Raw genomic sequence first — 14,496 nt, 5'->3', positions numbered from 1 at the left:
ATTATCCTATGTGGTTACCCTTAGTTGCTCCAGCCATTTCGCTGGTGGAGCAAGTGAGGTGCAGAAAAGTTAAACTAACTTTCCCAAGATGGTGCATTTTCAAGTGACAGAGTAAGATGTGAATCAGGGAAGTGATTCGAGAACTCTTCCTCTTCCTTTTGCTGCCTACTGCTACAATTCAATGTACTAGAACCTTCTGTGCATAAGTGATGGAAGACACCTTCCTATTAGTGGTGGAAGACTTTTTGAGAACAATTCTTCTATATTTTAGAAGGTCATAAAACAAGAAGCACTTTTACTTTGATATTGGCATCTGCCTATGAGTGGGCAAATTGAATTGTGTCTGTGTGTAATTTCTCTAACTGTGAAACAGGGTGATGTGAACAAGAGTAATCTTAAAGTACTCAGAAATACGAAAATGTAAAGAATCATCTTTTATGATCATTATATATTATTATTATCAGGAAAATGCATATGATAAATGTTACTGATGACTATGTATCATCATAGTTAATTTTTCTGTGCCAGAACTAAGCTAAGTGTTTTCTATACATAATTCAATTGAATTCTGACAGCAATCTTGTGAGGTAAATGTGATTATCACAGATACTCCGTGACCCAGTAATCTTGCTCTTAGGAGAGAAATTAAAATAAAAGTCCACAAAAATACTTATGTAAGAATATTAATAGTATCTTTATTCACAATAGCAAAAACCTGAAAACTTTCCAGATGTTCACTAATGAGACATTAGCTAAACAAACTGGCACGTTCATTCAATAGATTACTACTAAGCTATAAGAAGTAACATGAATATCTTCAGAACAAGGATGAATCTCAAAATCATTATGCTGAATAAAGAGCATATACTTTTGCAAAAGAGTACACACTAGATTATTCCATTTAAATGAAGTCTAGAACATACGTGCTTTGGTAGAAAAATATCAGAACAGTGTTTACCTTTGGGATGTGTGACTGGGAGGGACATAAACGATTTTCTGGGGTGTTGGAAACATTTCACATCTTGGAAGGGGCGTAGGAGCATGCATTTGTCAAAAAGCATTGAAAGGTAAATTTAAGGTTTCTATATTTCATTGTATGTAAAATTTACCTAAAGAAGTGTGAACCAATACTGAACCCTAGTTAATTGTACACATAGTGAAATGTTTAGAAGTAAACTGTGCTAATGTCTGCAGCTTATTCTGAAATGCATCAAAGAGATTTGGAATGATTCAAGAAAAGAAATAATAAAGGTATTAGATATTCCAATTACCCTGATTTGATCACTATACATTGTATGCATGTATCATCATAATGTCACGTGCACCCCCAAATATGCACAATTATTATGTATCAATAAAAAATAAGGTGGTTTGATGAATGGATGGGGGAATGGCTGGATATGTGATGAAACGAAGGTAGTAAATGCCCAGGTGGAATCTAGGCGATGGTAACATGAATGTTCACGATGATTTTTTCCAACTATTATGTATGTTTGAGGATATTCATTTAAAGTGTTAGAAAAAGAAGTAATAGCCATCTAATAACTAGAAGAAGTTGGAAATTATAAGCCAGAATAAGGTGCTCTTGTATAGTTCTTTTTCTGACTTTTGATTTTTTAAAATAAACTTCTTCACTCAACAAAACTCAAAGAGGTTTTCACCCCTCTTCAATTTATAATGGGGCTTTATCTCACTAAATACGTTGTAAGATTAAAATATTATTAAGTTGAAAATGCACTGAGTACACCTAACCTATTGAACCTTATAGCTCAGCCTAGCTTACCTCGAATGTGCTCAGAACACTTGCATTAGCCTACAGCTGGGCAAAATCATCAAACACAAAGCCCATTTTACTATTAAGTGTTGAATCTCTAGAAATTTATTGATGCTGTACTGAATGTGTATCACCTTCACACCATCACAAAGTCGAAAAATATTAAGTCAGGAACCATCTTTACGCTGGTGTCAAAACTCAATCGCATTCACGGCCCTGTATTTGTTGGCCGTGCCTAACCTTCCCATTCATCTCCAGCCATGATCTCCATCCAGTCATGGCTCATTCGCTATCTACTTGGGATGACTTCTTCCCTGCATTCTTCATACAGTTTTAGGCATGTGTGCCTTTGCTTTCATGCTGTTTTCTGTGGTTAGGAGGTCTTCATTCCTGTTAAATCTTTACTTACCTTTTTGGTTACACCTCACATGTCCCTTTCTGACAATTATCTCTTTCTTCTATTCCCCAGAACTTCAAGGCCCTCTAAAATGAGCAGAGTCCATGTTCAGAGTCAGTCTCTTGTGCTAGGGCCTGGCACTGAGCTCGGATTGCAGAAAGCAAACTCAAGAAATTTTGGGTAGATGGAATAGAATAGAACTGCATTGAAAAGTCCCTGAGCCACTCCTGAACCCTTTTGTGTCAATTCCTTTCCCTGTCCTTTCTTTGTTTCCTGCCCTTTGTTCTGTTTTATGTGACGGGGTGGATGGAGGTGACCCCTACAAAGGATATTTCCTGGTTTCCCTCACTAGGAGGTGCTGGAGAGAGGTTAGAGGGAGGAGACGGAAAAGCCAGTATATTTCTTCCCTTCTAGCTGTACTGAGGAAATTGTTCCCATCAATGGCTGCATCTCCAGTACAATTCTAGCTGCTATCAGATAACCTCTCTCTCTGTAGCCCCAAATTTTGCCATGGTTCCAGCTCCCCTTTGGTAACCCCAACTCTTGGGCTCTGTTAACACTATTGTCTTTGTTCATCCTTCTAGCTCTTGGGATGATAGGTGTTTTTAGCTGTTGATATTGTCTGGCCATTCTCTAGTTGGCTTTTAGACTATTCTGAAACCTTTGAGACTCACTTCTTATATAGCTGGTCCACGCTATATTTCATTGACTAGATCTTGACTGTTATAGTCCCTTATTTTGTTTGTACCTCATTTTGTGTATTTTTAAATTTAAATTTAAATATTTGGAAAACCCTGGTACAAAGAAAGTTTCTACATTTTAAAAATGAGATGATTGAGGCTGGGCACAGTGGCTCACACTTGTAATCCCAGCACTCTGGGAGGCTGAGGCAGGTGGCTTGCTTGAGCTTGAGAGTCTGAGACCAACCTGAGTAAGAGCAAGACGCTGTCTCTCTACTAAAAATAGAAAAATTAACCGAGTGTCATGGTGCAGGCCTGTAGTCCCAGCTACTTGGGAAGCTGAGGCAAGAAGATTGCTTGAACCCAAGAGTTTGAGGTTGCTGTGAGCTCTGATGCCATAATACTCTACTCAGGGTGACAGAGTAAGACTGTCTAAAAAAAAAAAGAAAGAGAGAGATGATTAAGTTTTAAGTTATAAGGTCACCAGTTTTCTTCCTGCTAAAATCAGATTAAAGAGACGATATACTTTATTTAGCATGCCATCCACATTATCCAATATTGAATTTCAAAAAGACAGAAGGGACTTCTAACACTTCCATTTGGCCCCTTTGCCCTTCTTAATGCACTATCACTCTTCATCCACTGCTTATCCACTGGAGAAAGCAGTGAGAGTCCACTGGAGTCCTGGTCAGCTTGGTGATTGAAATGCTGCCTGTCAGTTGCCAATGTCAAGAGCCACCAGCATCAACTGATTGGTCGAATAGTAACCAAAAGTCAGTGAGAGGCAGCAGGAGCTGGTGTGGCAACAAGGAGGGAGGCGGTGACCTGGGACCAATGTCAGGTTCAGAGAATGCAATCTGCATATCTGCTGGGACCTGTAATGTTCATGTTCATCAGCTAAGATTTTACCTACCCATGTTCTAATTCCTAAGACTTGCTTACAGTCTACATTTTCAGGTTCTGTAATGCATAAAGTATTGATTTATAAGTGAAAACAAAGACAAAAACGAGTGTTATGTGATCCCTTCAGGTACTTTGCATCAAGTGGGGCCATAGAGACATATGTGACTCTTATTCATGAAAATAGTTCTAACCAGCACAGTTGCTAGCACATACCATCATTAGTGCAAATCACATGTTTGGGGGATATCATTAAGAAGAAAGCATTCTAAGAAGAGTGTTTTGGAAAGAACTGATAGAGGATTGACATTTTTGAACTAAGCCTTGAGAAATCATGGTTAGACTTAAACCGAGGGAAATGACATGGTAGACAGAGGTAAGAACCTAAACAAAGGCACAGGGGGAGAAAGTGCAGGGATCTAACCTGAATCAACATGCAACGAGGAGGTTAAAATCAGTTCTTATGCAACTGGGAGTCATTGAAGGTTTTTGAGCAGGGATGTGACAAAAAGAAGGCTGTTGTATAAAGAAGGCTGTGTTGTTGTATCATGGGGGCACGTGGATTAGGCAAGGAGGAGGAAAGAAAGGAGCCTAATTAAGAAGACATTTCTGAAGCCAATTCTATCACCACTTGGGCCACCCTAGTGGTCATGATCTCCTTAGGGGAATTAAGACAACTTAGAAATTAGTTACGTTTACATATCTTAGGAATTTTGAAAGCCTTCAAGAAGAATGACCAACATCTGGGTTTACACTTGGCAAGGCTCATGAAGTGGGCTATAGAAAGGTCAAGGGATTAGATATGAGAGTTCAGCTAAAATTATTGACCAGGAAGACCGGTACAATTCAGGGAGGGGATTAGCTAGAGGGGGAAATAGAATTGGCTGTCTCAAAGCAGGCAGCATTCAGCTGTAGTAGAAATGAGGGACAAGGACAGAGGATTTCAGGGATGTTGAAAGGTCACATCTTATACTTCAGTCTTACCTTATGCATCGGTAGTGGAAGCTGGTCTTTACCATTTTGTCCTTCCAAGTACACGTGGAAGCAGAAGGTAGTAGGGGCAACATAAAGTTAAGTAAGGGATCATTGATTGAGTCCCAGATCTGCATTTACAAACTCTGTAACCTCTGAAGTGTCTCTTAACCACTGTGCTTCCCTTTGTCACTCCCAGTAAAGCACCCTGGATCAGGTGACACCAGGGTGAACTCTGGAGCAGTCAGTGCAACCCAGGGTATGGCCCTGTATAATTGACTTACTTTCTCAGGGTCTCAGTTTCTTTTTTTTGCAAAAGAGGGACAGTAGCATTACTTACCACTCGGAATTGGTGAGGATTAAATGTGATAATGCAATCTAAGCTTTTAGCACAATTTTTGAAACACAGCTAATTAATAATATGAGGTAATTATTAACTATTAATACATAACAATAAATATTAACATCTATAAAAGGGGAATAGAATTCATAGCTCTGAGAATTGCTGTGAGGATAAAATCATGAACCTGAAAGTCCTTTTAAAACTGTAAAATGCTATACAGATATTGAGATATCCACTATGATAACAATGACCCATTTGAAGCAAGATGCTCCTGAGGCATGTGTACAGTCAGTTTTATGTGATTGCTAAGGGAGAAGTGACCTTCTTGCTGGGTGGTTGGCCTGGTGTGTCTGCCCTTGCTTCCTCTCTGCCTAAAATCAGCTGATGCTGATCACCAGCCTGTGCTGGTCTGAATGGGGTGGTTGGTCTGGGAGCCATCTGTTCTCAGTGCAGCTGGTAACAGGATGCTGCCACCATAAACAAGTGATGGATGGAGGTAACATTCATCCTGAAGGCAACATTGGCTGGCCATCACTCTCTGACTCTCTGATGGTGGAGAATGCAAAGCCCTGTTGCTTTTTAGAGTGTCAACCCCTATAGATCCATTGAGAAACTTACCCATGGTCAATGTAGCTGGGCCATGAGGAGCCACATTTGGATGCCTGCTCTGTGGGATGCTAAAGTTTGTGTTCTTTTTGCTGCTCCTCATTGCCTCCTTTGGGAGTGAGGGAAAGGGATTAGCTGGTGTGTTGGGATGGGGGAAGCTGGTAGAAATGTGGGGAGGAGCTTGAAAGCTCCCACAGATATTGGTATTCCAGCTAGTCCACTGAAGGAAGGTGTAATAGACCTCTCAGGAAAGAAGTGCTAAGTGTTATGTATTTAAATAAAAATGACTGTTACCATTCCCAGCAGTTTGGGAGGTTTGCTGTGGACCCTGACCTGGGTTGGAGGTCAACAGGGGAGAGATGCTAGGGGAAGATAATGAGATTCTACATCAACTTAATTACAAAGTCTGGGGAGCCTGGAGAGGCATATATTGACTCATGCCACGTGGCAGATTGAGACAGTCTAGTGACTTTCTGACTTCTTAGAAATCTTTTATTGATCTCTGTTAACACAAAGCATGTATGTAAAATGTAAAGGTGCCAAAATTCAAAACTAGGATTAGAGAATCCTCTGCCCCCAGGAAGATTGGGTAAAGAGGAAATGGCTGGGTAATCAGGAACATAGGTAGTGAGTTGTCAACAATGGCTGATAACATTTAGAAAGGGGGAGGGGAAAAAGTTTTATCTCTGCAGGGCAGACAGAACAGCTTCCCTAATTTAACTGTGGATCAGGAGTTCAGAGGGCTCAGCCCTGCCTGCCTGCTGGTTCTCCACACAGAGATGGTCTTAATGACTTTGCCCTGTCTGGAACATCTCTGGGTGCCTTTCATCTTTAGTGGTCTTAATGAGCCCCCAGGGATGGCCCATCTGCATGCTTGGCCCTTGATTGAGGTGAGGTGCCTGACAGAGAGATCAGCCTATTTCTTCCCACACAGCAGTCATGGCAAGAGCAGATGGTCAGCCCTAGTAACCTCTCCCAATAAGAAGGAACACCAGGCCAGGAAGACCCAGGACAGCACGATCTCTTTCTGGTTAATATTTTTTTGCTCCCAATTTCAGTAAGTACAATATTCTTTTCATTCCCTCTTCCAAACCTTAGAGTCACCCTTACTCCTCCCTCTCTCTTCCTCTGTTTTCCATCAGTTCTAAACCTTGCTGGTTTTATCTCCCCAAAGTCTCTGTTTTGTAGCTCTTCCTATCCTGGCCTTGGTCATGGCCTCTCATGTCTTCACAGGACTATGGCAGCAGCTCCCTAACCAGACTTGAGGTTCAGGTGGTGAGAAAATTTAAACAAATTGTTTTGAACAATTGGTGATAGAGAAACCAGAACCTGCATAGCAGTAGTGACTATTGGACAAGCCATTTTCTAGGTCCTTTGAGGTAGCAATACAATTGAGTCAGGAGGTTAATAATTTAACAGAAAGTTTCAGCCCAGAGTCCTCACCATTCAGCATGAAAATTTTATCAGTTTGCCCAGGACTGAGGGGATTCCAGGATTGAAGTACATTTAGCGCTAGAATCATGCAAGTTTCAGGCAAATAGAGATGAGTCGCTTCACTCCCATCCTGTGCTCTCATCCCACCCACCAAAGCAGGGTCTCATTTGTCCTCTTGTTTCTAGAGGCTGCCAGCTACTTTTTTGGCCATTCCTAGTGATGGCTGTGTGGTCCCTTAGGTGATACATCTTGTTGCCCCCTTAGAGAGGTCTATGATTTGTTGTAGTTGTCACTGAAAACATTTTTGCTTTTATTAATTGGGCATACATTGGACGGTATGCATAATTATGATACATGGAAATCAGGAGAGACACATATTATGTTTGATATAAGTATTGTTTTTTTTTTTTTAGGGCCAAACCAATTTTTAATTTTCATTTTAAGTTCTCCAGGAGCTATAATCAATGCTGATGTCCATGCCCTTCTCAATTATGTGAATCTTCTACTAATCAACTCTAGCATTAAATTATGTATACCCGAGTCCAGGTAAGAAGGCAAAGTTTCTGGATCTGCTTCCCTAGCAGCTGGAAAGCTGTTGTTCCTGCTTGTCTCTGCATGAGAAGGTGTCATTGGACTTTGGATACTCATCCAGCTTGATCTTTCCCTGTCTGAGGGTTTTAGCCCCTGTGTCCTATTACCTTCCTCAAATCAAGGGCCTTAATAAGTATGACCAACTTTCATTTCTTTCTTCATTTGACCAATCATCAAATATTTATTGAGAAGCTGCTATGTACCAGAGAGTTGTAGAATTGAGGATTTTACAGTGACAAGTAAACCATGTCCCTGGTTTTGGGGCAGGGAGATGATAACAGAATGAACAAATAACAATAAAAAAATGGACAATAGGGAGTGAACAAGAATGTTATCAGACAGTGTTGGGTGTTATGCAGAAAATTAGGGCTAAGTGTTTTGATAAAAGAGTTCCCAGATAACATCTTCGTAGTGGTTAGGAAAGGTCTTTCCAAGGAGGTATCATTTAAACTGTAATCAGAATGACAGAGAAGTCAGCCATGGCATAAGTCAGCGAAGTAGCATATAACATATACAAAAAGGGCATGCCTGCCAGAGGGAAAGCTAGGAATAAGCCTGTAGAGGGAAATCAGCTTAAAGGGTCTGAGGAACAGCAAACAAAACAAAACAAATAAATAAAACACAGCATGAGTTTGGGCAGTGGTGGGTTAGAAGGTTCAAGCTACAGGTAGGGGCCAGAACATGAGGTCTCAGGAGGGTCTGGTGAGGAGTTTAGGTTTTATTCTCAGTAAGTGATAAATTATTAGAGGGTTTTAGGTAGAAGAGTGATAAGACATGATTAAAAAATTTTTTATATTGCAAATGGGGGGAAAGGATGGAAAGGTTTAAGTACAGATGCTGGAAGCCATCGGGAGTGGTCAGGCTGCCTCAGGAGTGGTCTAGAAGGAGACGATGTGGTGTCAGCTCAAACGGTAGTAATGAAGTTGGGTAGAAGGGAAAGATACTAAATATATGGTGGAAATAAAGTCAGGAGGATTTGGGACTGATTTAATGTGGGAAGGAGGGTGTAGTGTGTTGAATTATGGCCCCCGATAGATATGTCAGCCTAGAACCTCAGAAAGTGACCTTGTTTGGAATAGGAATCTTTGCAGATGCAACTAAGATGAAATCATCCTAGATTAGGGGAGGCGCTAAATCCAGTGATGAGTGACCCCTATGAGAGACAGAAAAAAGATAGACCCAGAGACCCAGGAAGGAAGGTCGTGTGAAGGCAGAGGCAGAGAATGGCATGAAACATCCATAAGTTAGGGAATGCCAGATTGCCCTTGGGCACCAGAACAAAGACATTTAATGCACGATCTTGGATAATTTACTTAATTTCTTAGAGTCCCATTTGATTCATTTTAAAATAGAAGTAAAAAAATAAAAACAAGCAATTCTTTTATTTCAGAGTCAAGAAGATAGTCTTCATTTTACTCTTTTCCTCAGATGTTTCTCTACAGATCAAAATTTTCCTCTTTTTATTCCATCTCACAATATCAAGAGAATGAGTTGTAAGACTCTAATTTTTTTTTCTTTTTTGAGACAAAGTCTCAAGCTGTTGCCCTGGGTAGAGTGCAGTGACATCACAACTCATAGCAACCTCAAACTCTTGAGCTTAAGCCATTCTCTTGCCTCAGTGTTCCAAGTAGCTGAGACTATAGGCACCCACGACAATGCCCAGCTTTTTTTTTTTTTAATTTTAGTTGTCACTGTTTTAGCTGGCCCAGGCTGAGTTTGAAACCTCTAGTCTTGGTGTATGTGGCTGGCGCCCTACCTACTGAGCTATGGGTGCCGCCCAGGCTCTAATGTTGTTAAGGGGAAGAATTCTCTGTCAGTAGCAGTAAGCTCTGCTATCTGTCTATTACTTTGAAATAGTTGGGGACTGAAGGATGTCCAGGCCAGCTATAGTTTGAACATGTGAACATATACCAAGTGACTTAAAACTCACACAATTTTTTTTTCATAAATTTCCCAACTTTCCATTTGGGAAATCACCCCCACTGTCAAAGCCTAGTCCAGAAGGGATCACTTTATTGTAATATGGTATTTGTAAGCACATCAAAGTGTTTTATTGCAAAATGATTTTCAAATTATGGAACCAAAGAAAAGCCTTTTCAAATCATTAAAGCATTTGCCTCTTCCTCTCCATGTAAGATCATGGGTGCTGTGATAATATCAAAGGAATTGCTCAATTCTACTGTGTCAGCTGCCTGTAAATTTTCAGGATTCAGTCAGCAATCCTTGAATGTGCTGACAGATTCTGTAGGTTTTGGTTTCTGTGGTTAGAAAACATCTAGGAAGCTGTAAATAATTGTCTCCTTGCCTTTGCTCAAGCTGTTTTCTCTGCCTGCAAATCTTTTTCACCTCCCTCATTGTCACATCCATCTGAGCCTCTCTGGTCTTTCAGGACACTGCCTAAAGGTCCCAACTTCTATAAAATGTTTGTGTCCATGAAGAGGTGGAAAGGTTTGGAGAATATTAGGCATTCCCTATCCAGTTCTTCCACTCACAGAGCATTGCCCAGATTGCCATGGTTTTCCTGTTTTGTTTCTTCCCTTTAAGCATCTTTTTTTTTTTTTTTTGGCCAGGGCTGGGTTTCAACCCACCACCCTCGGCATATGGGGCCGGCACCCTACTCCTTGAGCCACAGGCGCTGCCCCTTTTAAGCATCTTGATTTACATGCATTTCCCCTCCACCTTCCCTTTGGCACGGCCTCACACAACCCCTGCGCCTGAGTGGATAAATGCATGCAGTGTGCCGCAGGTGGCGTGCAGGTAGATTGATCTTGCTGTTCTGTTGATGATCAAAACTTCCCCTCAATTCCTAGCTGTTTTTTACTGGATAATAATCCAACTTGGCTCTTGACTGTGGCTTCCCCAAACTGTTACTTCTTTGCCTTGACCAGAGACTCCTGGTTTACTTTGGATAAAACACTTCTGAGCTCAATCCATTCTCTGGGACTCTGCTTCCTCTTTTCTACTATGGGGTCTATTTTATCTTTTTTAATGTGATGTTTTCCACCTTATTGACAGTAAGCCAAGGAAGACTTTCTGCCCTCTCGAGGAAGACAAAAATTTAGAAAAAGATACATGGGGACAATAGCATATTTGTTCAGTTGTCATGGAAGTCTTGCTTTAGAGTACAGATAAACTACGTGTGTTTGGAGGCTCAGCAGCTAGAGTTCCGGGGAGACCCCAATCCATGTAATGACTTTGTAAATTGTAATCAGGCTCTGTTTCATGACAGCATGACCAAGAGAAGAGAGTTGTTATAAAGGTATAAGACAGTGTTGTTCAACCTTTTTGATGTCATGGCACACTTGAACATATAGTTAAACTTTCATAGCACACTAAAGTTATGTTGATCCAAAAAAGAGTAAATAAAAGTTCCCATGCTGTTAACTTCTTTCAAAAATAATTTAATTCATAATCTTTGAAAATTTCTGTGGGATACCTATGATTCTCAGCACACTGACTGGTATAAAACCACTTTTCTGCAGTCAAACAGAAAAATCCACCTCAGTGCTTTCCCTATCCGTTTTGTGGTGTTATATCTACCTCACATTGATCATTTTGATGGAGACATCATTTATTGTATTTTTGGAGGGGGACCCGCTCCAATGGTGTCTTCTCCCTCTTAACTCTCCCCAGTGAAGAGAAGAGGATCCTCGGTGGCAAATGGCAGTTGCAGCACAGCCGCACCAAAAGCCAGCTTCATGCCCAGGAGGGAAGGCTGCGCTTCCTCCTTGGGGTTTCCAGGTGCCACACGTTCTAGTAACATGACTGTCACAACCTGAAATCACTGAGTGTCAGAGCCTGAGGGCCATCAAAGACCATCTGGCCTGGTGTTTTCCAAAGTGAGAGACTGTCCACCTGTACACCCAGAGTCATTTTGGTGCAGAATCTGTGCACCGTGCTAAACACCACAGACTCGCATGGTGAGAGGCATCTTCTTTTTAAGTCCCTAGGCTTCTGATGAGCCAAGGAGTAGGTTGTGATCTGGAGCCACCATGCCCTTATCAACTCTCTACTCCTTACTCATCATCTTTACTTTCCCATTTGGTTATAAATAAAGCAAAAGCAAACCTCAGGCTCAAATCTTCTGAAGGCAGCACTCTTTATAAGATGAATTTCACAGGCTTCTGCTGTCACTGTGTTCATTTTTTGTGGTTAAGGTTTACATAGCGTAAGGGATATTATTTTCCCTTTAAGGTGGTGATAGAAGGTTTTCTTGTGTAAAACATTTATGGAAGTGAAAATGTTGAGGTAATTAAAAGGAAGATAGTAACATTTATGGAGACCCTCAGAGTCTCAGGCTCTGGGAAGCCCATGACGAAAAAGCAAACACGGCCCCGCATTCCAATAGCTATAGGCAGGTGAAGACAGGGTCGTACACAGGCGTTTTTATTTCTAGCAGTCTTGTGGCATACATATGTCTTTCTTGTGAGCTGCTTCAAAGCCTTTGGGGGAGTGCACAGAGCACCCATTCTAATGCATTTGTTTCTTTAAAATTAGGTCAATTTTGTGAAATCTCACAGGCTTTGTGTCTCACCTTTGTCCCTCTAATTCAGAGCTTCCAGGAATTATTTCCACCTAGTGTGTGACTTAATTCTTTCTTATAGGAATTAGTGCCTGAAGAATAGATGACACAATGGGAAGTTAGGCCAGGCTGGAATGTGTCAAGGCCACACCTGCATGAGGCGGCCCATGAGCCCCTCTTCATCCTATCAGGCAACCTGACTCATGGCTGATGCAGGAAAGAGTTCCCCACCAAATGGCCTCTGTGGCTTCCTGCTTCCATGCTTGGAAGCTCTCAGGACACATGTCCCCTTTCCCTAGTAGAAGGTGAACTGCCTCCACATGCTGAGGGGGAATTGGTGATGTTATCTCTAGGAAACACTTCCCCTCAATTGTCACCTTAGCTTTCACTTATTCAAACAAATGGGGGTAAAAAAATACTGGAATCTGGAGAACATCTGGGCAACACATTGGTCAAAGGGATCTGTTTCTCCTTTCTTACAGCAAGGAAACCATCTTCTGTTCCCGGGAAAATGATTAATGATAGCACACGGAAGCCAAAAGCTTGTGAGCTTTTACTTAACTTTCTTTTGTTTTCCCTCCTACCTGTGGACAGATAGGGTCTTCCTGTGCATTTTGGCTTAGAACACTCAGAATTCCAGGAATCTCCCCAAGCCCTGTTTCATGAGGGGCCTGTGGAGTTTGCTGATGGCTTTCCTTTTTGGTGCACTTGACCGATTATTCCCTGTAGACAACACAGAAACCCTGAAACTTTAAGACCTGCCTTTGCCCTCCTTTTCAGGCTTTCCCTATCTCTGCTCAGCGAAGGTGAACCACAGCCCAGACAGACAGGAAGACATGTTCACAAGTGTGTGGTGACCTGAAAGAGTTGGCTGACTCATGACTGAGGTCAGGGTCACCTCTTGTGGCTACCTGACTCTAGACACCACGAAGAGAACAGAAGCCACGGCCCCCATCTGGCCCCTGCCCGCAGTGGCCTGAGGCACCACAGCGCCCTTTGCAGGGCATGGGAGCCCTGAAGCATGGTCTGATCTGTGCTTACGTGTGGGGAGTGGGTGTTTTGGCCTTTTTGGAGCCCCATGACTCCCATGCAGCATCTACTCTCTGCTCTGAGACTTCTCCCCCTGCAATCCTGACTCCCACATCCATGTTTTTCCATCTTGATGGTTCTCCTCTCAGTCTCTGGGTTTCTCCAGAGTCCTCTCTTTTTCTCACTCCTGAGCACACAGCCCCTCTGTCATGATGTGAGCCTATGAGTTGGGTCTTCTCCCACATTTATGCCTCCCTGTCTGTGCCCACCCAGCAACCCCTCATGTCATCATCTCCTCCACGTAGAGACAGTAAAGGCCTGCCGAGGGGTCTCCTCTAACCTGTGCCACACTTACGACAGGGAAGTGCCATTCTTCTCATATATCCGCTTCCAGCTACCCTTACATAGGGGACTGGTCTTGTTTGTGGCTCATTTGTCTTTCTCATGGGCCTGAGTAATGGGATTAGAAAAGGTAGGAGAACTTACCCTCATGTCCCCCCTAATTTCTGGGCTCCATTTCCTGCCTTTCCCATGTCTTTCTTCTAGTCTTTCCAGGCCCTGCACCCACACCTGCCACCCTGTCTTCTGGCTCAGGTACTTCTCAGAGCACTGGGTCTGTGCTCACTACTTTCCCGGTCTTATTTAGGTATCTGCAAGTCCCTTGAAGGCAGAAAACATACCTGATTCACCTCTGCTTGGCTGTTGGCCACTATAGCAGACAATGCGAATTCAGTGCTTGCAAGTCCACATATTGAAATAGAACAGAATAGAACAGAAAATTTCAAAGGGCATTGCCTATAGTAAATCATTTTTCAGTGGATTTAAAATATGCTTTGGGCCAGGTGAGATGGTTCACACCTATAATCCTAGCACTTTGGGAGGCCAGAGCCAGAGGATCGCTTAACCTAAATAAGCCTTAGCAAGAGCAAGATTCTGTCTCTACAAAAAATAGAAAATTTAGCCTGGTATAGTAGCATGTCCCTATAGTCTCAGCTACTCAAGAGGCTGAGGCAGGATGATTGCTTGAGCCCAAGAGTTTGAGGTTATAGTGAGCTATGATGATGTCACTGCACTGTAGCCAAAGCAATAGAGCAGGATATGTCTCCCTCCCACACAAAAAAAGTAATAAAAATGAAGAAAGAAAGAAAAAGAAAAAAAGAAAGAAAGAAAGGAAAGAAATCTTTTGAACTGGAGGTCATGGTTAAAAAAACTCTTGAGAGTGGATGTAGTAGAGAACATTGATCCCTC

At 42.0% G+C, this 14,496-nt stretch overlaps 1 pseudogene; it reads right to left on the bottom strand.

Moving 5' to 3' along the window:
* Positions 1-11,290: 11,290 nt before the first annotated feature.
* LOC111723680 lies at positions 11,291-11,492 on the bottom strand (annotated as a pseudogene).
* Between the last annotated feature and the right edge of the window lie 3,004 nt (positions 11,493-14,496).

This window comes from Otolemur garnettii, unplaced genomic scaffold (genome assembly GCF_000181295.1).
Source record: "Otolemur garnettii isolate 467f Iridium unplaced genomic scaffold, OtoGar3 scaffold00014, whole genome shotgun sequence".
NCBI lineage: Eukaryota > Metazoa > Chordata > Mammalia > Primates > Galagidae > Otolemur > Otolemur garnettii.
This window is presented reverse-complemented; position numbering and strand designations above follow the sequence as displayed.